This window comes from Canis lupus, chromosome 10 (genome assembly GCF_048164855.1).
Source record: "Canis lupus baileyi chromosome 10, mCanLup2.hap1, whole genome shotgun sequence".
NCBI classification, from domain to species: Eukaryota; Metazoa; Chordata; class Mammalia; order Carnivora; family Canidae; genus Canis; species Canis lupus.
The window spans coordinates 30,882,675-30,907,828 of record NC_132847.1 but is presented as its reverse complement, the minus strand read 5'-3'; the positions used below and the strand labels follow the sequence as shown (position 1 = coordinate 30,907,828).

General features: G+C 40.7%; 1 protein-coding gene across 37 annotated transcripts in view; it reads left to right on the top strand.

Moving 5' to 3' along the window:
* Positions 1-25,154, top strand: part of PTPRD (protein tyrosine phosphatase receptor type D) — a 2,176,041-nt gene that overhangs the window by 1,664,810 nt on the left and 486,077 nt on the right. Inside the window, exon 1 of one of the 37 annotated variants that reach the window (XM_072841297.1) lies at positions 828-1,053. The exons of 35 other annotated variants lie outside the window; for them this stretch is intronic. The gene's annotated coding sequence lies outside the window, so the exon portion shown is untranslated. Of the gene's footprint in view, positions 1-827; positions 1,054-2,505; positions 2,634-25,154 lie in introns of those variants that run through there. One more of the 37 variants, XM_072841296.1, reaches the window with a different exon arrangement.

Here is a 25,154-nt window from a genome sequence, read left to right as displayed (position 1 = left end):
CGTTTGTTCTTCTGACATCCAACATCCACTGGGCTCTCCAGTTTATGGAGGAGAATGTGGCAATGGGAAAGCCAAGTCAGTTTACACCCTGACTTTATACCCTGGGGGAGAATCACCTGTATGGGGAGGCTCAGATTTCTGAATTCATCCTTAGGCCACAGGGGCAAGGGGTCCCTCATACCTGTTCAGTCTTTCAGTTCCTCATGTCATCCGAAAGAAAGACTGGAGGGTAAACCTGGCTCTGGGGGTTGCACAGATACAAATTTCTTCTTTTTACTATAAGGCTAACCATAAAGAACAAAAGTGCAAGGAAGAGTCATGCCAGAATGATCCCCTCTCCCATTCCAATTGCTGGAAAACTAAACTTAATTTAGCAAGACTCCTTGCAAAAATATGTGGCTTCTTTTTGGAGCACAAAAGGGGCAGAAGATTACTGACCAGTCCTTCAGTGTTGTTCAGGAAGACAGCATGTAGGTGGTGGAAACCAATGGGCAGCCTGAGACAACGGTGGGGATGCTAGATCATTGGTGGCAACCTAAGAGGTCTGCTTACCTTTGCCCTTTCAAAAACACACACACCTAGTGTGTGTGTGTGTGTGTGTGTGTGTGTGTGCTGGTCTGAGTTTAGAATGAGCAAGGAAGGTGGCTGGAGGCCCTGCCTTTACTTTATTTAACCTTTCTGACCAAGTTTCTAATAAAACGTCTAATAGAATGTAGGCCAGTTGCCAATGGTGGCTTCCAGCTGCTGACTTTTCCCACATGCCAGAGATCCCGGGAGGAGGAGCGAGGAAGGTTCAGATGTGCCTGTTAGCCAAGAGTGCAACCGGCGTGTGCTGTGGTGGAAGCGTTCACAGACGAGCAACCGAGTGCACGTCTAGGGCGCGGGTTTACGGGGTTCCTCAGAGAAGAGGGGAGCAGTGAATTTCCAACATCCTAAAAGCAAGTAGCACGGAAGCAAAACGAGAGTTGTCCCCGCAAGATGGACTCGATACTTCCTCTCTTCCTCTCTGACTCCAAAGTAGATCCCACGAGCATCCCCGAGTAAGAGGCCAAGGTGAACTGGGGCGGACGCGGGCGGGCTCATCAGCGCGCGCTCCTTGTGTTCTGAGAAGCGCTTTGGGGGGCGTGGGGTGGGGGTGGGGGGCGCGATCTGCATCTTCTCCCTCCGGTGTGCGGGGGGCAGCTCTTAGGGGATGAGTGAATTTGTTGGAGGGGGTCTTTTCTGGCCTGGCGGATGGATGCCGGGGGAGTGACGTCACCCCGCCCCCTCCTGTGTGTGTGTGTGTGTGTGTGTGTGTGTGTGTGCGCGCGCCCGTGCGCGGGGCGCCTCCGTCACCCACGGCCCCGCCCGCCCCTCCTGCGCCCCGCGCCTCGGCCCGTCGGTGGGTCGGCGGCGCGGGCTCGGGGCTTGTCGGCGGCCGCGGGCCCCGCTGTCCTGCCCGCGCCCGGCCGCCGGGGCGCACCGCACCTCACCGCACCGCGCCGCGCCGCGCCGCACCCGCACCCGCACCCGCACCCACTCCCGCGCCGCCAACGCGCACACGCTCTGCTCGCGCTGGGGCAGCGATTCCGGGGGATCCCCAGCGCGGTTCCGAGGATTTTAGAAATCACCCAGACGGGGAAACAAAGGGAGAAGCTTTTCCAGTCACTTTCCCGAGCTTTCCCATTTCATTTCCCCACCGAGGCCCCTGGCCCGCAGCACCGCCGCCGGGTCGCGCCAGGTCCACGGGCCGCCCCGCCCCCCCCCCCGGGCTCCGGACCGCGCTCGGGCCGCTCCCCAGGCTGCGCCGCGCCCCCTCGGCCCCGCTTCGCCCCGTTCCCCGACGGCCTCAGGTCCTGGTTACCTCTCGCGTGCGCTTCACTTTTGGGGGGAAGAAGACAAGGAGGGGAGGGAGGCGCCGAGGGGGGCAGCCGAGTTGCTATTTGTGGCCAAAGAACCGTCTTTAAAAGCAGCAGCAGCGGCAGCAGCAGGAGGGCAGGAGAGAAGCGGAGGGAGGCGAGGAGAGCCGGCCCGGACCCCGGACCCCGGACCCCGGACCCCGAGCCGCGCGCCGCGAGCCGCGCGAGGAGGAGGAGGAGGAGGAGGAGGAGGAGGAGGAGGAGGAGGGCAGGAGGAGGAGGGAGAGCGGACCCCCCGGCGGCGCAGCCTGCGAGGCGAGCGCGGGGCGAGCAGGAGCAGCGGGAGGAGGAGGAGGAAGCGCCGCGGCAGCCTCCGGCTCAGAAGGGCCAGGAGGACGGCCCGGGAGGAGGAGGAGGAGGAGGAGGCGGAGGAGGAGGAGGAGGAGGAGGAGGAGGAGGAGGAGGAGGAGAAGGGGGCAGGGGTGGAGGGAGGGCGGGGGGACGCGCTCCTCTGGATGCTGGATTTCGGGGTTTTGGACTCACTCGCTGACTCTCCCGCACTTCCTCGAGCCGGACTGGGCTGGCCGCGCGAGCGCCGGGCGGCGGCGGCCGGGGGGACTCGGGCGGCGGCCGCGGCTCCGCGGGAGTAAGGCGGCCGCGCACGAAGGCGGCGGGCAGGCGGGCTGCGCGGCCGTGGCGGGGCGCGAGGGCGCCGGGAAAGTGCTGCTGGCGGCGCGGGAGGCGGTGGCGGTGGCGGCGGCGGTGGCGGCAGCTGCCCGGAGCCAGCATGACCAGGTGAGTCCCCGAGTGCCCCGGTCCGCCCCCCGTGCGCTGCCCTGCCCTGCCCTGCCCTGCCCTGCCGTGCCCTGCCCGCGCCCCGGGCTTGCCCGGCCCCGGCCCCCGCAGCCCGCGCCCCCCGGGCCGGAGCTCCCCGCGCCCGCGAGCCCGGCCCCGGCCCCGGCCCCGGCCCCGGCCCCGGCCGGGCCCCGAGCGCACAGTGGCTCTTCTGAACCTTCCCGGGCGCAGGTCCTCCTCCGAGCGGCTCGCTGGGCGCCGGAAACCTCACACCGAGGACAGTGGCCACTGTAGAGAACGAGGGCGTTTGTGCGACCCCCGCGCTCTCCTCCTGGGGTGGGCAGGGTCCTGGGGAGAGGCAGGAGCTGTGGGGCGACCCGACCCGACCCGACCCGACCCGACCCGACGATGCTGCTGCCCCTGCTCCTCTCCCTGTCTGTCTGTCGGTCTGTCTGTCCATCCATCCTCTCCCTTTTTCTTTTAAGAGGCAGTGATCACTGTTTTAAGGAGGGCTGGTTATGGTGAGGGGGCGAATTCTTTTTCTTTCTTTCCCCCGAACTAGTGGGGGGAAGGAGAAATAGCAGGAATCAAAGTCTACCCGGCTGCCATAGAGGAGGGGGATTGTTTTGGAGACCTCTCCACGGCGGCATCAAAGATCCCGGGTCCTAGCTTGTGGGTATCTGCTGTTCTTACTCCTCCCGCGGGGTAAGGAACGCAGAATTGATAAGGAAAAATACAAGTTGTAGGAAACAATTTAAAAGGAAAGCCGCAGCAAACCAAAGGTTCTTTGCTTTTCTATCGATTTATTGTAGCTTTTCTGTAGCCATGGAGAAAACTTGCATTGTTTATCTATGAGGTTGATTTTCATTCAGCAGCATTAGCAAATGAAGTCAGTTTTCTTAGGCTTAAAAAGAATCTTGAACACTAAGTGTGAGCTTGGCTTTCATTAATTGAGTGTTCCAGGATTCTGAATAGGAGTTCAGTTCTTCAAAACCCGGGACTATCACATCTACTTGTATTGTTTCCAGCTCGCCTCCCAGCACATGACTTGCCGAATGTCTCTGTTTTCTAAAATTCTTTGAGTGATCCCCCAAGACCAAGCTACAGTTTGTGCCTTAAGCACTCAGGAAGATTCCCGAGAGATCACTCCTCTTGTATTTTCTCTTAAAGTTTTATTTTTCCAATTTTCTTTTAGATGCCTATAGACACAGTGGCAGTGACTTACCAGAGCTTACTTTAGCACACTCATGTTGAGCCTCCCAGAGACTAGTAACTGCTTGTGGCTGGAGAGATAGATTCGCTGTTGGACTTCCAGAGCTACAGACTTGGACCGTTCCCTTTGATGCGTTCTGTAATAACACACATATGGAGAGTTAGACCAACCATTTGATACTTTTGACTATTTTGGCTATTGTCTGTTTGAAAGTGTGCACATCCACTACTCAACTTGAGTGAAACCAAGGTGGTGTGCCAAGACTTGAAATATTCTGATTTAAAAGAATATTTAGATGATACCCACCGAAAGATTATGCTATATTGCTAATATGATGATATCCAGGACAATACTTGGCAGATATTGTACTTATTTTGAAAGCATATTCTGTTATGCGCCACGAATAGATATTATTTTATTGACTTAGCAAAGAGAATACATTTTCAATGCTAGATGTCCGAATTCTTGAAATAGACACCCTAAATGGACATAGGAAGAAAATTTCTCTACCTCCCACCTCCCATAATTATGTACTGTACTGTGCTTTTCAATGGAGCTAGCAATTCTGTGACAGATTTTTAAAATTCACCCTCATGCTATCAGCTATTATTGTACTTTCAAAGTGTGAAATTGACAAGCTGGTCAGTTTCATGAATTCAGCTGTCAGATTGTGTCCAGTTAAAAATTGCTAAAAGCTGTAAATGTGCCTGCCTGGAATTTTCTTTTGTAAAGGAAAGACAGCAAGAGGATGAGGATTAAGGGGTGTTATTAATTGTACATCTTTTAAAATAGATGCACTCCAATGTGCGTTTTGTCACAGACTGTTGTTGGGAAATCTGTGTCGATTTCTACAATTTCAAAAGTGGCCTTCACTTTGCATCAATATTTCATTTGAAATAGTGAGCACTTTACTCAGAAATTATCTGTTCTTAAAGCCCTCCGTACAATAAGTGTAATAGGAATAAAATTCAAAGGGGAAAATTATCTCTCAAATATATTTTAATATATTTGAGTAATATATCACTTTCGTAATGACATTAAAGAGAGTGAATGTTAACTATTTTATTGTGGAGGTTATGTAACACAAATTCTTCCTGGACCAGTGCAGGGGTAGTTACCAAAGTAATGAAATGTGATGATATACTTTAATATATATGTATTTTGGTAGATAACCATGAAAGTAAAACTGATTAAAGCATTAAATACAATGATTTGGTTTGCCTTTTAAGAATGACATTTATGTAAAGCCAGAATATCTCCCAAGTGGAGAACTGAGAATTGGAATCCCCTCATCTGCTGCTGTTCGCTGAGCCACTAGGGGCCTGTATTACTGTTCTTATATCCAGGAGATACCCTTGGATGGCAGATGCAAACCCTTCCTAGAGAGACATTAAAAAAAAAAAAGAAGGAAAGAAAGAAAAGTAGGCAGCCCCCTAAGTTTTTGTTTTGTTTTTTAACCTATTAACTCATGTTCTAATCTTAGCCATAATCATTGATTGAAGAGTTTTTCAAGAACATTATTCACAGATCTTCTCTGAAACTATGGTGGTGTAAAGTTGTTTTTTTCATATAAAATGTGAAACAGGAGAAGTATTTGTGCAAATTCATATGTGATCCCAGTGTATGTCAAGGATAAACAAGTAGGAACGTTAATACATTTTTTTATTGGACTGATAAGGATGTTATTTGCATAGCGTAGGGTTAAAAGATAAATGAAGCAGCATTACTTTAAGGAAAGTGTAGTCATAGATTGATGGTGTGATTAAACTCGCTTTGTAAGTGCTGTGCAAGTTAGTATGGAAGGAGAATCTGAGGCTCTGAGTCCAGTTTAGTCAGCACTTGAGGGTCCTGGACTGAAGATTCACTATACATTTTTAAGTGTCAGTTTCACAAATTTGGAATCGACCAGCCGTGGCAATCTTGATAGACATTAGGCAATAAGGTCAAGTATACTTACACTGTTCTTTTGTTGATTTTCACTTTTTCAAACTGACAAGGGTGACTGTTGGTAAAACAGCACTCTACCAGTATTTGCATATTGGATTTCCTTCAGACCAAGCTTGATTTATCAAGCCATTAAACAATTCTATTTTTAAAAAGATTCTATGGGTAAATAAGAAATCATTAACACAATCACATATGAAAAGTGCCATTTCAGGCAGGATCATTTCTCAAGGTGATTTTGCTTTAAAACTACCCTCCTTCCATTTCAGCTGTGTATTTGTGGGTAGTCTGAGAGTTGAGGTATGTGTGTGCTCCAACTTGTAATCCCGAGAGCCTGGAACTTTCAGAGTCACATCTTTAAATCTATGCACTTAACCTTTGCTCATGGGTACTCTTTTCATTCCCCCCAAAGTTTCTGGTTATCTCACAAATGAACTTTACCTTTGACATAGTGTGCTCAACTTAGTGGCCACAAAATACACCTTTAGGATTAGTATTACAAGATATATGAAGTGCTAAATATACAGATGTAAGTATTCAGTTTTCCAGAGTACTCAAAGAATGTATTGTGTGTGTGTGTGTGTGTGTGTGTGTGTGTTTCTATTTCCTTAAAGGGACAGGAGTTTTGGTTGAAAAGTTTAGTGTGAGAAAATAAGGTATATTTTAAGCCAAGCCTATCTGGGTGCCTCATTGCCTTATGGAGTTATTTACCTTTTCTTTATACTGTTTGGTTTCTTTGAAAAATTCTTTTTGAAAAGCTACTTGCTTGTGATGTCACAAGGGCAACTTGCAGCCTGAAGCAAAGTCAATGTTTAAAAACATTTCTTTTTATATTATTAATGATTTGCCAAGACATAGCAAAGAGAGGTGTTTTTCTCTGTGTGCGCCATAAGATTGAGGATTCCCGTATAACACATCAACTAAGAAATCTGATAACGTGGAAGAAGATTGTTTAGAAGGGATTTGTCGGTGAATTTTATTCCAACAAACATCACTTGTTTAAGCTTCTGTAATTTCATAGCACAGTGAAATTTCCAACAAAGGATTGGTTTATTTAGGGATATGTTTTTCTATATGGATAATCTCATTTGCTTCTAATTAGTAGCTGATAACATTTTTAAAATTTCATGCTTGGCTTGCATTTGTTTTGACAATTGAAGTGTCTAACTCCCCCACCCCCCCTTTTTTTTAAATGTGTTTCAGCTCTTCACAATTAAGCCCTTAGAAAAGATCGCTGAAAGAATATATGGCTTGTGCTTCTTGATTGTTCATTATATGAAATTATAGCCTTAGATATAAAAGTTCAGCATTTTCTTTGCGTCATAAGCCTTGGGAAGGTCAAAGAGCAAATGCTTATATGTTACAACAGTCTCTGACCTAATGCAACCTAAATAACAAAGTCATGACAATGGTGCTAGACTGAAGAAATAATGAAATAGAATTCTTTTAAAAAGTATGTCACAAAATTACATAGAAGTCCTCTGCCCTTCGTTTCCCCATTAATAAATCCCCCATTTGCTTTCATGTAATCAAATTTGTATTTTCTTCTCTTAACATTTTATTCATCAAATATTTTTAAGACTTAGACATTGAAGTAACTTAAGTATTATATCCACATATACTGCCATATTCCTAAAACAATGTGTTGTGTCGGGGGGGTGGGAAATGGCTAAAATCATGCCTGTAATGTCCTGCCTTCTCCCTCTCCAGGGAATCCATTCAGTATCTTTCTGTTCATTATTTTCTATTTGATGCTCTGATATATCTAATTGGATCATATCAATACTTGCCCGTTTGTCTATAGCTTTTTAAAAATTACATAAAAATAGAGCAACACTGAACTTTGTATTTACTTTTCAACCTTTACTGTCCCTCAAATCAAATCCCTTTGTGTCAGATAAGGAAATTAATGAAAGAACTGACAATTTGGAAAGCTAAGACCGCTGATTTTGTCCGTAAGCCAGCAGCTCAGGTGTGCCATCAGACCAGTAATATTGAGACAACTTAGATGATCCTTACTCCCCACCTGAAGCAAGCAGGCCCTGCTTTCCTTTGCAAACGACTGCTCTTAGGTGGCAGGCTCTTCCTCGGCTCCTTCAGCATATATGACAAAATACGAAAGCAAAAGCGGCCATCTGAGGCTAGGCTTTCTCCAAATTCTTTGGATTTTCACTGACCAGAAACCCCGTTTAACTTTGATACTCAGATAACAATATCAGGAGCATTGTGACCTTCACCACATTGCTATTTACTGGGTTTAAGCTCTGTAATTCTTGTCAGTTTCATGAAATTGATTGGATTTATAAATTCTTAATTGTCTTTTTTTTTTTTAACAGCCTTCAGGCTCTATTTCTTAATGTAGCACTAGCTAACTAAGTTGAGATTGTGAATTCCATTTAGAAAACAGCACTTCTCAGTATTGTTTTGGGATTAGGAGATATTGTACTTTCCAATATATAAAATGATCATCTGTAATCATTGGGTCACAAGTAATAAGAGCCTTCTCTTTTAAGCTTCAGTAAATCAACTCCTTTTATTAACAAAAAATTTTGTATTAGTACTGATTTTATAAATAATTGAAAACTCGTTCTTGTTAAATCTTATTTAATCCTGCTAGTTTATAGTGTATAGAAAGGTAATGCTAAAGATTGTAAAATCTCGACCGACTTCCTTCCTTCTTTGCTCCCTCCCTCTCTTCCTTTTCTTCTCCTTTTCCTCCTTCTCCTTCTTTTGCTGCAGTGAAAAGAATATAAATTTGATACAAGAAGAACAGAATTTATACATTCGTCTTGTCACTTACTACCTGTGGAATCTTGGGGGAAGTTACGTAACATTTCAGTGTCTCAGTTTCACTATCTGCAAAGTGGAGAAAATAGCCATAGATGTAATGAAGTCCCGGTTAGATAAGAAGAATTTGTCTTATTTTTCATTTAAAATAAATCCTGGTTATAAGAGTTATGTAAGAAACATGTTATATTCATTAATACTAGTTTCTGTGATAGGATTCTGCTATTTTTAGCTATCTGCTATAAATTATTGCTAACTGACCTAAAAATTAGGTGTGTTGGACATGGATGTTTTGTGTCTGTTATTCAATTTGCACTCTCTTGTGCAATGCTGTGATTACTACAGATGCTGGAACTACAGTTTCTTTTCAATAATTCTTTTCAGCATGTTTATTGAAATCTGTATACATCAGTATGTCATGGGACAGAAAGCATTTAAAGCAAAAACTAGCAATGATTTTACCTAAAATATGCAAAGAGAGCATTTTACTTGAAAATAAAAAATATATTAATGGAGTCTTAATGATATTTGACGTGGAGCTGTAGTCTGGGGGAAGAAATGTTTAGAAAAGCGTTTAATTACAACACTGAACCAAAAGAATTGCCTTTTTTTTTTTTCTTCAATGGTGGTGCATCTTAGAAAGCTCCTTAGCTCTTTGCCCAGTGCAGCTGTCCTTCCCTGAAAGATCAGGTTTCAAGAGCAATGATGGATGGTGGGTGCCTGTAGCCAGTTGTGGGGTTTGTTCTGAGGTCAAATGTATTGATGGAGGATAGGAATTTACTGCCTTCTGTCTCTCCCTAAGATCTGCCAGTACAGTTTCACAGAGAAAAAATTAGACTAGACACATCAAGTGCCAATCCGGTGTCCCATTATAGGTCAAAGAGACATTTGTTTTCAGTGGTTAAAATAATTTTTTCTTCCATTCCCCCTTCCTCATGTTCTGTCCCAACTGAAGGGACTTACTGAGAGTGTGCACTAATGCTTTCTTACTGCACAAGTAGGTGCTGGCCTCTGTAAAAAACAATTCAAACTACTTGTAGTAGTAACTTAACTGAAATATTATTAAAGAATTTTAAGTGAGAAAAAAAATATGTGTACCCCTTTTGATGTTTCCGGTTGAAATAGTTAAGTGTGTTTTTGAGGTACATGGTTTTATATCTTATTTTAAATGGATCTAGCCAAGATTATTTGGCTAGTTGGGAATAATAGTAGTCTATTGGAAACGACTTAAATATTCTGAATCCATTTAATGGCCAAGAAATAATTTTCCTTTTTTTTTTTCCGGCAGGGGCAGGGATGAGAAGGAATTGTAATGGTTTTAGAGGACTATATTTTGGGGAACATCTTCCATTGGAAATATCCCATGGGTGGTAGTTGTTCTCTCTAAGTTCTTTCTTTGGCACTTTTTTTCATCAACATTGTTTTCTCTTTATCTGATGTTTTGGCCCCTGTGTCTCCATCTTCACCCTAAACTCTTTTTTTTTTTCATTTGACCTATGGCCCTCTTCAGGCCACCTTTTATCCAGTCTCCTGTGATGTTCCTATCCACCTCTTCCAGAAGCAATAATTTTGCACATAGGTGACCTTCAAAATAAATTTCCTAACTTCTCAGTGGAGTTCCAGACCTGATTTCCTATCTGCCTGTTAGATGGTTGAGAAATAGAAGGCTCTCCTGCATCCCAAACTCTGCATTTTATAACCTAAAATATTTTCTTCCATCCATACTCAGTTCAGCTTTTTTTTCTTGATACCCCATCATCTGATTTATCCCTGCCCTAGTGACTTGGGCGTCACCCTTCCTTTTATTCCTATCCCCATTCAATTTTGCGGGTGTGATTCCTGTCATCTCCTCTAACCCTATCACTCTCTTTCCACCGCTCCCTTTCCTGTGTTGTTGACATGCTCAGGACATCATTCATAGCTTCCTAGGCGGTCTCTGTGTTCTCATGCTTCTCTCCTAGCTCTTCCTGAAAACTTTTGCTCTCTGGAACGCCAGCCTTCTCAAGTCTGCACACTCAAGTGCTGAGTCCTAGCACAGCGAGTCAGGCACTTTGCAGGTGAGCCCTACCTGTGCAGTGGGCAGCCTCCCTCACAGGACTCCAGGTGCTCATGCTCATGCAGGTGCTCATCCTCCTGCAGCGTGCAGAGTCCCTGCCATCCGAGAGAAGACTGCTCCCGGCACCTCGGGTTCTGACAGCACTGTCTCTGGAATCCTCTTTCTCTACCAGCTGTCCTAACTTGCATCCCTTGAAATCCTTCTAATTATTCTCTCATTTTCTAGTTCTCAGCTCAAGTACTCTGCCCTTTTCTTTGAATTTAGTTTGAGTTGAATTTAATTGAAATCATGAATGTGGAGAATAATAGTTCATTTGAAACCACTTACGATGCTCAGGACTCCGAAATAGGTGAAAACCAAGTTTCTGTTAATTTTTGTGATACTGGAAGTACAGTAGCTGTGGTCTGTGTCAGTGCAGAGGAGTGATGGTTGCTAGAATTTGGAGTACTTACTAGGTGCTGGACATTCAGCATAGCACTTTTTCTTCAGTACCACATTTAATCTCTAAAGTAACTGTGTCTGAGTTCAATGCTTTTATTATCACCAGTTTATTTCAGAGGAAATGGATTCATCAAGGGGTTGAGTGACTTGCCCAAGGTTGCATAGCTAGAAATAGTAAAGAAGGAACTTAAAGCCGAGGTTTTAAGTCAAGCAATATTACAATTTCAAGGATCATCCACTCTAGTCTTAACCCTCAGTATATGCTTGTGTCTGATGGGATTTTTAAGCATTTATTTCACGTATACTAGGCAAGTAAAACCAATATGGTGCTTTCTTGACCCAAATTCAGGAAGAATCTTAGGCATTGTGTAGGTTGTCCCTCCATCATTTATTTATTTATTTATTTTTCCTCCCTCATTTATGATGAGCCTCGTCTGCTCCTTTCTCTGATTGGGACTGGAGGCATTGCCTTCCAGCTCCAAAATTATTTGCTTTTCAGGCCAGTGACACAACTGCCTGAGCTCTGGAACAGAAGTGGTTAAACAAAATATTTCTACCAAGAATAGTTTTTAAAAACCACAAAGGCTGGCATTTTCATAACTGCCCAACAGGTAAGGAAACAAAACATTTTTAGATAGAGAAATATGGATCCAGCAGGATTATCTGAAGAGCAGTCTCCCATCAAAGGAATGAAATTATGCCAAGTGACTGATATATATATGTATGTATGCATTCTATTTATTGGCAGCCTGCCCTACACAGTTGTATCTGGTAAATTTTGTCAATTATAATGTCTCTTCTAAAATACTCTATTTTCACTGCTTACCGGTTAATTTCATTATCAATAAGGGATGATTTGATAAGTTTTTCTCCATTTAATCTGTTTTATGAAGGCTTAGCTTTTTTCTTTTCTCGTGAGGCTTAGGAGGCCTATTTCTGATTAATTATGATTTTATAAATAATACAATATAGGATTTACATTTGTTTGATGATTTGGAAAATTATTTTTTCTCTGGCAACAAGGCACCCTGAAGTTTTAAGTCAGACACGGTACATAAAATAAAGCTACATAGAAAATGCTCTGGTATCTTATGGGTCTTACAGAATGTCAACAGTTAAAGCCTTCTTTACCCAGGCTTCTAAAGTGCTTCTCGCAATCATACACTATCTAGCTTAGCCATGTTTTCCTGTGAGTTAATCTATAAATACAACCTCTGAGAAGCCTGGAAAAGGAGATCCTACTTTCTTCGGCTAATGTGTAGTGAAGGTTCTTCCTCAGCTACTATCTTAATACATGTATTTTGATGATAACAGTTATAAATTAAGAATGACAAGTTCAGTAAATGTTCTTAGGAATATTCAGGCATTACCTAAGAAATGATTTCCTAAATGCATTTGAGTCTGATTTTACTATTGTCTTGACTCAGCTTGATCTAATTTAGTTTTTTTTTTTAATTTTTTTTATTTATTTATGATAGGCACACAGTGAGAGAGAGAGAGAGGCAGAGACACAGGCAGATGGAGAAGCAGGCTCCATGCACCGGGAGCCTGACGTGGGATTCGATTCTGGGTCTCCAGGATCGCGCCCTGGGCCAAAGGCAGGCGCTAAACCGCTGCGCCACCCAGGGATCCCGATCTAATTTAGTTTTAATTAAAAAGTTAGGAAATACATAATTTTAATTGTGATTTAAAATTTGTCACTTAAAATCTGTTTTATCTAAAGGATTTGTTATCCCAAGTATACCAAAATTAATATTAACTTCCTTTCAACCAAATCTGTTGGCAAGGTCCCCATCATCTTTTGCCTGTTTTGCAGCCTCTCCGTGTTTAGTTGGGAACATACTATAGTTGCTTTTCTGTTCTGCAGCCAGTGTGGTCTTTAAGAAACTCATATTTGAACAAGTCATCTCTCTCCTCCAAATATTCCTGTGGTCCCACATTTCCTTGAAATATGCAGCAAAAGACACCTTGATATCTTTCCCTCTGCCTTGTCTCTTGCCACCTCGCCATTCTTATGTTCATTTTCTCTGTTCCCTTTGTCCCACCCTCAATGCGTGTACATTCCAGCCACACAAAAGTATTTGCTGTTTCCCAGATGCACTACTCTGACTCTTCCATCTGTTATTCTGAGCATGTCTTTTCTCTTCCATGCGTAAAGTCCCTTCTCCTTCTATTTTTGTCCGTGTCATCTCTTCCTTTAGGTCTTATCTTAGCTGATAACTCTTCCAGGAAGACATCCCCTTCTCCCAAGACTGAATACGCTTTATGCACTGAACAAGCACTGAATAAATTAGACACATAACGTATATCATAATGCACTGCAATTGCTTATATATGGGCTGACTGATTACAAATTCTTTGAAGCTAAAACCCATGTCTTGTTCCTAGCAGTATCTCTAGCACCTAGCCCATGGCCTTGCTCAGCGTAGTCCTAATTGGCACATTGTTGTGAAATATTCCATGAACAAATCAAGTGTGTGCAGAGAAATAAGAGATGGATTAGTTCGTGGCCCAAATCTTATAACCCATATGTTTAATATTTAATCCTGCAATTTACGATTATATTATCAATTGCCTATTAGAAGTTAATTTTTATTTTACGTGAGCTAAATTCCACTTACCTAGTTCTCTACCAAGCCATGACAAAGCCAAATCTGAGTATACTGTGTGTATCTACTCATATGTCACTAGACAAGACAAATCTGCCTTTACATCTGGCTGGGGTAGGAATTCCCAGATGCACTTAATTCTGACACATGGTCATTATTGAACCAAAAGCCATTGCCTGGCATGATTATAGCTTGTATTTGTTTTCATTTTAAAGGGCCTCATCCAGGCTGCCAAATGTACAACAGGTGCCTTAGTTTTATACTTGCCAATCTGTTGTTATTCAAATGACCGCCCTAACAGAGACTAATGGTATCTAATAAAATTGATCTCAGTTCTGGCAAGCGACGCTCACAAGAGCAAAAGTGGTAGAAACTGCAGTGTGGAAACATGCTGATGGTGAATGTACCTGGTGAAGCATACATTTTTTTAGGCGGCGACATATGTCTCACATATAGGCCCCTTGATTATGTGGTGCTGTGGAAATTTTCCACATCCCTGTGTTATTTAAAAACAAGGATTTGTAACACCTAATCTTATTTTAGATGGACTTGCTGGGTGGCATGTGGACAGGACTAGCTGTGCCAGCTTATCAGTGAATGGCTATGCCACTTCTGTAAGGCGCACTCAGATAATCTTTTCATGCCAAACACCTGTAAGTATGATGGGTTTTACTTCTTGTTACCAGAAATTTGCCTCACTGATTCATAGTGTTTGTAAAGACTTGACTATTAACAGAGTTAACCAGAAGAGGAATGTGTTGGTTTGCAAATAGGAGCTCATGTTTGGACATTTTCGTTCAGAGAGTGTGTATGATTTCTTGGGTTTTTCTCATGTTTTATAAGAATCTGGCCAGTGGAAACCTTTACCACCAAAAGAGATAACCTTTTGACAATTTGCCATCAAAAGTTAAAAGTGTAAGTATTGGCAAATGCTAGAACCGTTTCTCACAAGGATATAGAATTGCATGTTTTTTGTTGTTATTGTTGTTGTTGTTGTTGTTCCTGCAAGGATTTTAGAGACCTCATTTTACTACTCACCTGTTCTCCCATTTATGAATTCATTCTTTAAAGTGCCACACATTAAACTCCACTAAATGCAAGATACTGTGGGGATATACAGAGGAGGAAAACAGTGCCAAGTACAATTTGCACTGACAAATAGACAGACTTCTAAATTCTTAAGATTTTGAGAAATGGGTGCTACATAAAGTCTGTTTCCTATTGGAGAGCTTTGTGTTGTCATGTGGAAAAAAGCTACTCAAATTCCATCATGATGGTGGAACTTACAGACTTACTAAATAGCAATAATAACCACTACTAGGCTAGGAGAGAGTGAGTAGAACCTTAGCTACCTAACCACACGTCACTTAGCTCCACAGTTAATTGAGCTCATCTAATTTCCTGTGACCTAGCATATAGAATAGTTCTTAGGTTAGGATTTGGCTATTATTGGACCATCTTTTTGTATTATTTATACCCATCCTTACTTGGAAAAGGATTTGCGGCAGCTATTAAATCATATGCTTCATTATCCTTAATAAATCACCTTTGTAGAGCAGACAATGGATTATTGTACAGATGGTTAGTTTCTATGAGAAATTTTTAAAAATGTGCATCTTCTTAGCCTCATTCTGACTGTATTTTATTTCAAAGCATTTTTAAAATGATAGAGCCCTTAATGGGGTATGCCAAACTAGTCACGTTGTGAGTGTTGTTCATACTGAAAAATACACACACACACACACGCACACACATATATAAAATAATTAAAAGTAACAAATACGATTAACAGTGTTTAACAAATGTGCTTAAAAGGCCTGTTACCATTTCTGATTGTGTAAAATGTTCAAAATAGCCTTCATTATTTAGAAGAAAAGATGCACAGTGATGTAGGAGGATAATTTTTCAGTAGTAATATTTTTTTTGCAATTAGAATCGAGAAAAATAATGAAATAGGTAAAAGCTTGTATCTATAAGCCTGTGTGAACAGAGTATTACTTTTAGGTAAAGGGGAAACAAATGATCTTTTAGATATTTTAAGCATAAGACTCTTCTTTTTTTGCTTATTTAGGTACCAGAGTGACAAGCTACACAGTTTTTTCACATTTCCATATGAGAACAAAACACATTTCTGCCTGTAAGATAAGCCACATCAGCCTCTTTGTCATAGGGATAACCATTTCCCTGAAAGCTGATGGGAAATTTCCCAAAGGTACTAGAAAGGCCATTAGATTAAATTCCATGTTGTTTTGCTGAGGAAACTAAGACCCCAAGAATTGAAGACTTCACTGTCCCAGCTAGCCCTTCAACCTTGGTCTCCTGAACTATCAGCCATTTTTTTCTTTAGTCAACGCCGTCCTTGTTATGCTGCAAGAAATGGGGTCCTGGCCAATTCATTGCTGGTTCTGAGTCAGAGGAAGGTTCTACACCAGACGGTATCCACTTTGGTGAGGAATCTACTGCATTTTCTCATCAAAATTTAAGGGAGGGGCACCTGGGTGGTTCACTCCATTGAACATCCGACTCTTGATTTCGGATCAAGTTATGATCTCAGGGTCCTGGGATTGAGCCCTGCGTGGGGCTCCACACTCATTGGCAAGTTGGCTTGAGATTATCTCTCCCTCTGCCCCTCCCCTACTCAAATATCCCCTCTTTCTCTCTCAAAATGAATGGTAAATCTTTAAAAAAAATTCAAAGGAAAGAAAAGGACATAGATATTCTTTATCATATATATATATACATATATATATCACATATGCATATGTATATACCCACATGTACATACATATCTCCGTAAGATGCCAAGTCTCCTTATTTCTTAATTAAAATTAAATATAATTATAAACTTAGTTATGCTAGCTGTACTTTAAGTTGGTCAGTATCTCCATGTAGTTGGGTGTCATAGAACAGCAGAGACATAGGACATTTCCATTGTTGCCTGAAGCTGTGTTGGGCAGCGCCAGTCTCCCTGATCAGTCTGTAACGTCGCGTGGTATTTGTAAGGTTTCATATGCAATAAAATAAAGCTAGACCATTTACGTACTGACAACACCCATTGATCTTGGTAGGAAAGAATGTACCTGCCAGATGTAAGCGAAAGATACTGTGTCTCAGAAATACATCCTCGAGGAAAGAGAGTCGATAGCTGAACCTGTGCTGCTTGACTCATGGCAAATATGCATACTCTGTCTCTTGCACCTGCGGGATGTGGAGGGGTACACTTGTCTTGAAGTCAAGGAAGGAAGCAAATTGAGGACTGTCAGTTCCTCCACGTCTCCTCTTATTTCGTTAGCAGTCTTTTCTGTTATTTCCCAAGAGATTTTTGTGTGTATTTCAGCCATTCTCACTGCGGAGATACATGAGAAGGGTGAGGTAGCGGCAGGATGGCTGAACGAAGGTCCTCAGTAGTATGGGTGTGCGCTTCGGCATCCACACAGGATGCTGTGACCGTGAGTGAGGATGTTCTTAATGCGATAGCAGGTGTAGACCAGGCCTCTCTAAGCCAACTGGATACTTCTGATGTCTTAAAGCCCCATATGCAGAGCAGAATGTGTGTGTCTTTGTTAGGGTGCCTGGCACAGGCAGGAGAGAGGCCTCAAGGAGATCCTGGGTATTTCCTAGCCTCCCCTTAGCATCTGTCTTACTGTCCTTTTGCTCTATAATACTCTTGAATTTTGTCAGGGATCAAGCCAATCCAGTGTCACCTGTAGTTAATGCTGACAAGTGTGTATCAGAAAACCTGTAAGAAGTCATTGAAGGAAATATGGGGCAGATGGGGACCTCCAGAGTCTTCCCTGACAATCCAGTGGGGATGAGAGGCAGAGTGGTGCAGACAATTCTAAGCCTATACTTCAGCTCCCACCGCACCCTCTCCCACCCTCTCCCAGCCCCACAGAAGGGTTACAGGATCAGTTTAATGTTTTTTTTAGAGCCATAATAGAATAGTTAGGTGAAGGGGAGGGATAAAAGCTGAACTACTTAACAATTCCTGGAAACATAGCCTTTCTCTCAACCAGCCTCTCTTTTGGTCACAGAACCTGAGATAATTGTTCCCAAATGCCTTTCTCTTTTCCTTTCACATCTTAAGTCTCTATCACCTCCCACAGGGAGCACCACAGGTTCTGATATTTTTAGTTGCAGCCTTTGCATTTTGCAGGTAGAATTTTTTTTCACATTGTTACTATAGTTATAGAAAGAAGTTGCTTTGTTTTAAATATGCTTTAGAAAATAGGTAGCAAGAGCCAGGGATAGTTTTTTGTTTGTTTGTTTTAATCAGCTTTGGGACTCTTTGTCCTATCTACCTCCAGTTACATAATCAAAATCAGCGAAAACGGGTTTCTGAGGGATAAGTATCTTTAAAGGCAGTTGTTTAGAAATACAATCTATTGGTATATTCGACAGTACTTGTAGCTTTAAAAGAAGATGCAAAGGTCTCTGTTAGGGGTAGAGGATTGTATGTATGTGATGCTGAGCGTGTTTGCTGTATAATAAATTGGTGTTTGCTTAGGACCATGAACTGTGTCTCCCACCCCTTTCTCAGAAAATTTCTCAATAGAGTAATAAAGGTTATTTCCATTTCTGTTATAACATATTTATTTATTTATTTACTGAGAGGATTCATGGCAGGGATGGGAGTGCTTATGCTTCATGACATTTTCAGCCCCCTGTAACAAAGTGGAAAAGTAGAAGGTCTGCTTTGAGCCAATTAATCTACTTGAGCCTGAGGACACTCACCTCTTACAAAGTCTCATTTTTCAAGTCTTGGCTTTTTATTGTGATTATAAGTACCGTCTCTATCAGTAACCAAGGTGAAAATCAGGTTCCTCTTGTAATTAAAGATCTAAATCTTGATGGTTGTAGAAATATTATGATAGAGCAGAAGCTATATAAAACAGCTACACATTTTCACCCCAGAAGGACTTAATGGTCCATCTTTCAACCCAGCAAACTGCAGTCACAGCTTATAGTGCTATAGGTAAGAACACAGAACTTGAATTTGTCACTGTAGAAAGGATACTGAGAACTCTCAGGTGAGGTGACATGGTGATAGAAATCTCTTGTACATATCGTTATATGCATTGTAGAATATGCAGTATTAGATCCATAATGATACTATACTTAATTGATATAATTGGTGCCAAAGGGTTGCTAAATCCATTAAATGGGGCAATTAATCATTTTTCTATCATTTAATTATCTGAAAAAAAAATCAAGGATGGGCATGATTAGTTTTTAGAAATATGTGGTTTATGTGTTAGTTTTTAAAATTTATGTAATTAGAGCCCTGCCAAATTAAATACTGAGCCCCAGGGGTAGCCCACATTCTGAGTAGAGACCAGAAAGGCACAGAAATGTGGAACATTCCACTTGGGTGTGTCTGACAAGTGGCAGAGTAAGAAAAGGTAGCTTGGGTACAACAAGGTGATTTGAAAGAAAACATGAATCCAAAGTAGGTTTGTGTGTGTGTGTGTGTGTGTGTGTGTGTGTGTGTGTGAACTGCTCTAATACAGTGGTAAGTGATATTTGCACTATTTTCTATTTTAAAGTCAAAGACTAATACACTCTCATTATAGAAAATTTACACTGGAAAAAAAGTCACTAATAATCCTGTTACCTGAAAACAACCCACTGTTCTACTTGAGTAAAATTTTTTTAGTCCTATATTCTGTATATTGAGTTTGCTGCTCAGTATCTTGTCAGTTAACATTTTAGCATAAATATATTTTTCTCATCTTGCCTAATTATGGCCATTGTCTTTAATGGCTGCCCAATATTTCATTGACCAGATGTGTCTATTTCCTTATGTTTTTATTTTTACCCTATTTCTCTCACTATTCCAAATACAGGGTTTAGAAGAACATTTTAATGGAGATAATTTTTTCTGTATTTAGCATTATTTCTTTTAGGGTTAATACATGGAAGTGGCATCGATAGGTCAAAGGATATGAATGTTTTTACGGCTTTTGAAACATACTGCCAAATTGCATTCCAGAAAGGATGTATGTGTTGATAACACCACCATTAATGACTGAGGATACTAGGTTTTTTTTTTTCCTTAGTCAGTTTGAAAATAATCATCTAGGTTTTTTTTATGTAATAGGCAAAACACTGCCTTCTTATTATTTTAATAATTTATTTAATTACTAAAGTGATAACTTCTCCCTAATGTTTGTTTGCAAATGATTATTCCTATTATACAACTTGTCTTTACATATCCTTTGCCTCGGGGTTTGTATTCACGAGTTCATGTTCTCTACATTATCGAGCATATTAACTCTTTGTCTTGTTTGTGATAAAATGGACCTTAAATGTATTGATTGGTCTTACTTTAGTAATTCATTTCATATGGAGAATTTTATTTATAATTTTATATAGTCAAAAGTGTTGATGATCTTTTTCTTTATTATTATGTCTATTACATTTAGAATCAGAGGTCTTTTCCTTTCCTAAGATCCTCATCTAGTTTTTCTGATGTTTCATTCCCCTTGTTACTACTCTATATCTGTTCTTTGGGCAAGTGGTCCTCAGACTTATATAGATAGTGAAGTATTTGGAAGTGCTAAATAACTAGGAAATAACATTATATTTATATCCAGCATAGAAACCTGATAGTGCTCTGTTAGAAGACACTGTATTTATTATAAATCCACAACCAAGAGTTATATGTGCCAGATTTTTTTTAAAGTTGTCAAACTAAATGGTCTGTTCTTTAATCAATCAATTTTTATGTTACTATTCATAAATTAGTAACTTTTTTGTTTGAAGTAGTTATTAGAAAGTGGATTGGCATTTAGTGAAATAGCTACATTAAGTTGATTTTTAGTTAAATTTGAAAACTGTGCTTTTAGTTGATTTTAGAAATGAAATATTTCCAAGCAGCTCATAAAACCTAGACATATAGTTTCACCCTTAAATTATCTGTAAGTCATACATAGTTGTAGTACAAAGCAAGATTTTTTTCCCCTATACTGCCTGTTGCTTATCCCCAAACTATATAGTCGTTTCTTCCCCAGGATTTGTAATGCTCCTTTAAAAATAATTTTATTTGGGGATCCATGGGTGGCTCAGTGGTTTGGCGCCTGCCTTTGGCCCAGGGTGCGAGCCTGGAGCCCTGGGATCGAGTCCCGCGTCAGGCTCCCGGCATGGAGCCTGCCTCTCCCTCTGCCTGTGTCTCTGCCTCTCTCTCTCTATCATAAATAATAAATATTATCTATCATAAATAAATAAAATATTTTAAAAAATAAAAATAATTTTATTTGAAATCATTATTTTTTAAAGATTCATTTATTCATTTGAGGGAGAAAGCATAAGCAGAGGGAGGAGCAGAGGGAGAGGGAGAGAGAATCCCAAGCAGACTTCCTACTGAGTGCAGAGCTGGTCTTGGGGCTTCATCTCATCCTCGATCCTGAGATCACGATCTGAGCCGAAATCGAGTTGGATGCTTACCTGATTGAGCCATCCAGGTGCTCCTGAAATCAGAAGTTTTATACTCAGGTTTATTTTTCTACACATCCATGACTGAGTTAGTTATAATTCTTTCAATTACTGTCCTTTTTTTTTTTCCTTCACTGTTACAGTTTGTTGAGCTGAACCCTTTCTCATGTTTTTCTTATGGATTTTTCTTCAGTAATTTATCCAGTATTTTTTGAAATGAACTATAGTTGATTCTAAAATTTTGAATTAGAAACCAAGAAGCCTTAATTCAGATGTTCACAAAATATCTTAGGACTTACTCATGGTCTGAGCAGTGGGCACATTATACATAATTGTCGAATGCTTAGTTATAGTGGGAATTCTCTCCTATCTCTGTATAATGGCACATAAAACAAGCAAACAAATAACTACTTTTGCTTTAAATGGTACAGTTTTTCATTTTCAAAGTTAGAGACTATATAATTTTCTAACTAGGGAATGCCTATTTTGACTTAAAACACAGTTTTCATGATTCCAGACTCTTGTGTCAATTAGGTTTATAGTTGGAAGAAAAACAACATTTAATCTGCATATGCATCAGGTTCTCATCTTTTTTTTGTATAGCCTATTTTTAAAATATTTTTATTAAAGTTCTGAACTTAAGACCTAAAATGAAGAATTATATATTGAAAATGAGGTTTACAAAATTAATTCCTATATTTTTTTGTAAGGATGGATTTTGATTATATACTTGGTACTTATCAGTTGTTCTGTAGATGTTCTACAGTTAAAACCTTTCTAAATTTAATCAGAAAAAAACAAAAACAAAACAGTCTGAGAAGATTATGGGTTTCAGTGATTAACCAATAACTCTGGTCTTTTCGAGATGTGCCAAGGGCTCTCTTTTCTTTGTGAAATAGAGCATATCTTGTAGTTTGCTTTGTCAGTGTTCTATTAAACTATCAAAACATTCAAGTTCTGCATTTTGAGCAGTATTTATGCTTGAATTAATTCCCAAGTTTCAGGGCCACTAACTTTGATTATATTTATTATTATTTACCAATTTAGCTGTGTCGTAATTTATATAATACAGCATGTAGCAGCACACAAAATGTAGAGCTCCAGGAAACAAAAAATGGCATTTGGACAATGTTGCTTTGAAATTTATTCATATATTAATGAAACAAATATTTACTGAGTTCCTCCTGTATCCCAGACATGGATCTAGGCCCTCAAGATGCAGCAGGCAACAACAAAGGCAAGATTATTTTCTTAAGGAATGTTTATTTTTGTGGCTAGTCAATAAACAGATACACAGTGGTGTGAAGCATAAATGAGATGTGATAAGTATGAAGATAAGTATGAAATACATGGCAGGGGAAGTGGAGAGATTTAAAGTGACAAGTGTTGAGGGTGTGGTGGACTGAGCTGCTTCCAGGGAAGGTGGGCATTTGAGACAGTGACTCTCTGGGGAAGAAGAATTTAGCAGAGACTAGTGAATACCATGCCCTGAGGTAGGAGAGTGCTTGGATTGCATTTCTCAACTCTTTTGATAGCATTCTTCTGAGGTCTCTTTGTAGAGGCTACAATTCTAGCCATCTCCTGCCCACATGCCTCAGATACACCGCCACATCCACCCGTGCTCTCTGATCTCCTCCTGGCTGCAGCTGGTCCTTGGGGGCCCTGATGATGCCTACCTGGGCAGAAGGAGCAGGGTCATCCAGGTCCCCTGTCCCAACCCATGCTCTGGTGCTGCTCTGCTGACTCTCTAAATCTGATGCTCCAGGCCTCACTTGAGTATCTGCCGAGATGACTACATTTCCTGATTACTGACCTTAACCCCGGGTCCTTGCATGACCTAGATCTTATCCGTTAGACCTTTTCCACGCTGGTGGATTCCTCAGGTCAGGCATGCGCACTCTTTTAGGCAAAAGTGTTGGCCATGCTATGGGTTAATTCTCTTAGTAATCCCACATAAATTCAAGTTACAAACTAAGCTGCCTCTATAAAGCAGTTCTGTATTTGCTTTCTTTTCTGCCCTCATTTTAGAAAAAAAAAAACAAAAACAAAAACCTGAGAAACAAAAGTTTCAGTGTCTTGCCCAAAGCCGTGGAGGGAAGACCCAATGGGATGTTTGTTAGAAATCAGTATCTTTGCATGCCCTCACTCATTGTGGTTATCTTTGGATGCGTTGGGGTTTAAGTTCCTAATGTGTGACTTCTTTCACCTCAGTCTCCTCCTCTCCGATGTAGGTATACCGGAGCACCTACCTACTACTATTGCTGTGGACATCAAATGAGATAATGCATTTAAAGACTAGTGTCCCTGACACGTTGGATATTCCACACATAGAGCAACTTTTATTAGTATGGGTGCTACTACTGTTACTACTTTTGCCATTATTCTTCCTCTCTATATAAACCTTTAAAAGTAAGTGTATGAACAGAGTAGCTCTTAATAACATATTTCTGAAGTAAATAACAGACAAATTATAGAAGATGGTCAGATGTTTGACAAAAATATTTTGCATAATTTCTGAATTTCTTACACATTTTTATCTATAAAAATTAAAGCCTATCTTGTGAATTACTGAACATTCAGTTTTTATAGGATAAGGTATATATACTGAATTATTTTCTATTCAACTTTATAATACTATTGATAACTATGTAGTAGTATGAATTATGTCTGTTATTAAGATGGCATCATTCATCCATTGAGGAGCAATTGTGTTACATCCTGAAACTTTCTGTTTTTCTTTTAAGATTTTTTTCCTTAGCTTCGTTGAGATATAATTGACATGAACATTGTAGAAGTTTAAAATGTACAGTTTGTAGTTTTGACACATTTCTGTATTGTAGCATGATTACCAGCACAACATTAACTAACCCCACTGTCCCATCACATACTTACTATTTCTTTTTTGTTTTGAGGACATTTTTTTAAAAGATTTTATTTATTTATTTGACGTAGAGAGAGAGCACAAGTAGGCGAGTGGCAGGAAGAGGGAGAAGGGGAAGCTGACTCCCCGCTGAGCAGAGAGCCCACAGAGGGTTTCATTCCAGGACCCTGGGATCATGACCTGAGCCAAAGTCAAACATTTCACCAATTGAGCCACCCAGGCACCCCTGCTGTGAGGACATTTAAGATCTACTCTCTTCGCAATGTTCAAGTATATGATACAGTATTATTAGCTTTGATCATCATGCTTACATCCTAACATTTTGTTATAAAACCTAGAGAATAAGGAGAATTTTTTATATAACATCTACTAAAGTGATAAATAAATAAATTGAAATAATTACATGTTATTTATAATACGTGTCTCCACCTACTAGACTCACTTTTTTCTCCATCTTTCTGCCTGTCACTGATTGCATGTCAGGTTTATAGATCATCAAAAGTAGCTGTGCCCTGACCGCCTGCAGAAGCTTCAAAGGTTACATGTTCAAATCAATGTTAATAACTTCTTGGGAATAAAAGGTAGTAGAATACTGTCCAATAAGGTTCATTCTTTAGCAAGGTCTTCCTTTATGGTAAGTCAGAAGAGAAAAGCTATAAACTTCCTACCTCAACCTGTAAACCCCATTTTTTATTCTTCACTGTAAGCTGTGTAGCTGTGGCCTCCAGATGAACCAGATGGGTTAGCACTGTTGTTCAGATTTCTGGGCCCCACAGAGAAAATACCAAGTCAATTGTATGACTGATTTGTTTTTAACTTGGGCAAAATAAGAATAGGAAAGGAAATGTATTTTATGTTATACAGCTCTCTGGATAATGAACAGTGGATATTAAATTTATGAGAGTGCTAATAGGAAGTGAAGGGTTGCATTTCTTTTCATTTAGGATATTATTTTCTGTTCTTTGGGGGGTATGCATAGTTATTCACTTCATGGAAAAATGAAGCCTCAGGCAATCTGGTAAAAACCCCTCCAATTTAGAGAAATATTAAATATCTAGCCTCCTTCAGACATGATTACTTTTACAGTTGAAAGATTTCATATTTAAAGTAATCCTCTTTGTGAAGTCTTGTGATCCTGCAATGTGACCATAAACTT